This window comes from Salmo trutta, chromosome 28 (assembly GCF_901001165.1).
Source record: "Salmo trutta chromosome 28, fSalTru1.1, whole genome shotgun sequence".
NCBI lineage: Eukaryota > Metazoa > Chordata > Actinopteri > Salmoniformes > Salmonidae > Salmo > Salmo trutta.
The window spans coordinates 6,908,881-6,911,181 of record NC_042984.1 but is presented as its reverse complement, the minus strand read 5'-3'; the positions used below and the strand labels follow the sequence as shown (position 1 = coordinate 6,911,181).

General features: G+C 41.0%; 1 long non-coding RNA gene across 1 annotated transcript; it reads right to left on the bottom strand.

The window, feature by feature from the left end:
* Positions 1-675: 675 nt before the first annotated feature.
* On the bottom strand, positions 676-2,301 carry LOC115165342 (uncharacterized). The gene is made up of 2 exons (XR_003870132.1): positions 1,908-2,301; positions 676-1,869 (listed from the first exon to the last, which is right to left on the bottom strand). It is a non-coding gene; the product is annotated as an uncharacterized LOC115165342 (long non-coding RNA).

Here is a 2,301-nt window from a genome sequence, read left to right as displayed (position 1 = left end):
AAGACAACAGTGAGAGCAAGGGGGGGTGCTGCAAATCCAGCCCTGTTCTCCCACATTCTGCACTAGCGTGTCAGCCTGCTACTGTGTTTCACACTGCAGAGCAGGACATGGGCTGGAGGTTGCAGACAAACAGGAGCCATAGTATACACAGTGGGGTTTGGTCACAGCGGGGGACTCCTCCATGGATCCTGTGATTCACCTGCTAGAGCAGTAGGACTAACACAGGGGGCCAGCCCTGGAGGGGAGGGCCAAAGTTACTGGGGTCAAAAGGTATGCTATTAATCAGCAACAACTTCTGAACAGTTCCTGTCAGGTCATCAACAGGTCATGTTAGCTCAACAGCTCCTGAAAAGTGTGTGTGTATATGTGTGTATATGTGTGTGTGTGTGTGTGTGTGTGTGTGTGTGTGTGTGTGTGTGTGTGTGTGTGTGTGTGTGTGTGTGTGTGTGTGTGTGTGTGTGTGTGTGTGTGTGAGAGAGAAAACACACACACAGGTGATCATCTCGCAGACGTCTCTCCTAGTCTCCTCGGCGCTAACAATCGGCAAAGAGATGTTTGGTTCCCTTTCTTGTGCCACAATTCAAAGTGATAAACACAATTCCTTTTTGGAAACACAACAGACGAGATAGTCACAACAGTTCTCGCTCTTCAATTCATTTCCACGGCAGAAACAGGTTTCCATCAAATGAACATTTATTGATATTCGGAGGACAAATAAGTGCATAAATGCACTTTGTCTCTGTGTGTGTTAAACAGCTTGGCAGTAAGCGCAGTGTGGGAAGAGGATTTTTTCCTTTTCTTGTCTTCCCAATGAAACCAGGTACACAGCACAAAGCAAGATGGTCATATTACTCCACTTAAAACAGAACACAAAAGAAGACAACATAAAAGCTGCTTTCTCAGTGAAAACAAAACAAATACTAAGTAGTTTCCTTCTCTTCAGAGTTTCCTGTGAGGTTTGAGCCATAGGAAGTCCACAGTTGAGGCAGTGAACTTTGAGACAAATACAGATTTTTTTTTCTCATACAGTTTTTCAAACAGATAAACCAGACCAACCTCATCTTAAAACATCTTAAACATCTTAAAACTACAACTCAGTTTAGTTTTTTTTAAGAAAAGAAAACGGCCATAAAATGTTACCAACAGTAAGTCTGACAAATCTAGCTGTTTTCTGCTGACGCAAAGGGGAAAACATTGTGGTTTAAAAATACTACAAAATAATAGCACTACAACTAACAATTTAAGTTTTTCTCAAAAAAAACAACCTTAAATGATCAGTTTCTCCAAATGTTGAATACCTTTTAACTTATTGATTATTAGGATTACCGTAAATCATTTGTTAGCAATGATTACCAATAAAATACTGTCATATTCAGACAAACTTGGCAACAAACATTGGTATATTAATTGAATGAAACCGGACCAACAGAGGTCAACAACAACAAAAGCATAAGTTTGTTTTTATCTCTAGTGTAATTTTACCACACATTATAGGTCAAAGGTTATAGGTCACAAGTTACTACCAAGGGTCAGGTGGTGCTAAAGAAAATGTACACAATAAAATCTACCCTTAGCATCTCTCTTAGTGGGCTATGTGTTTGTTGCATCATTGCATTGATGGGCCCATCCTACAGTATATTAGCTGGGCAAAAAAAATCACCTCTATATTCCTCATTCAGCCTCTCAATACGCACAAGTATTACTGGTGAGTAGCTTAAACATTAAAATGCATTTGGAAACCAATTGAATACACTATATTCACACCACAGACAAGTTAGGTTGAGTTTACACTCAGCAACTAAACCCCATTGTCTCTAACCATTTTGTAGTGTCATGAACCATTCCTTAACCATAGAGGTGTGGGCTAACCTAACCACAGTTATACAGGCTGAAACACCAGGTGTAACCTAACCACAGTTATACAGGCTGAAACACCAGGTGTAACCTAACCACAGTTATACAGGCTGAAACACCAGGTGTAACCTAACCACAGTTATACAGGCTGAAACACCAGGTGTAACCTAACCACAGTTATACAGGCTGAAACACCAGGTGTAACCTAACCAGTTATACAGGCTGAAACACCAGGTGTAACCTAACCACAGTTATACAGGCTGAAACACCAGGTGTAACCTAACCAGTTATACAGGCTGAAACACCAGGTGTAACCTAACCACAGTTATACAGGCTGAAACACCAGGTGTAACCTAACCAGTTATACAGGCTGAAACACCAGGTGTAACCTAACCAGTTATACAGGCTGAAACACCAGCTGTAACCTAACCACAGTTATACAGGCTG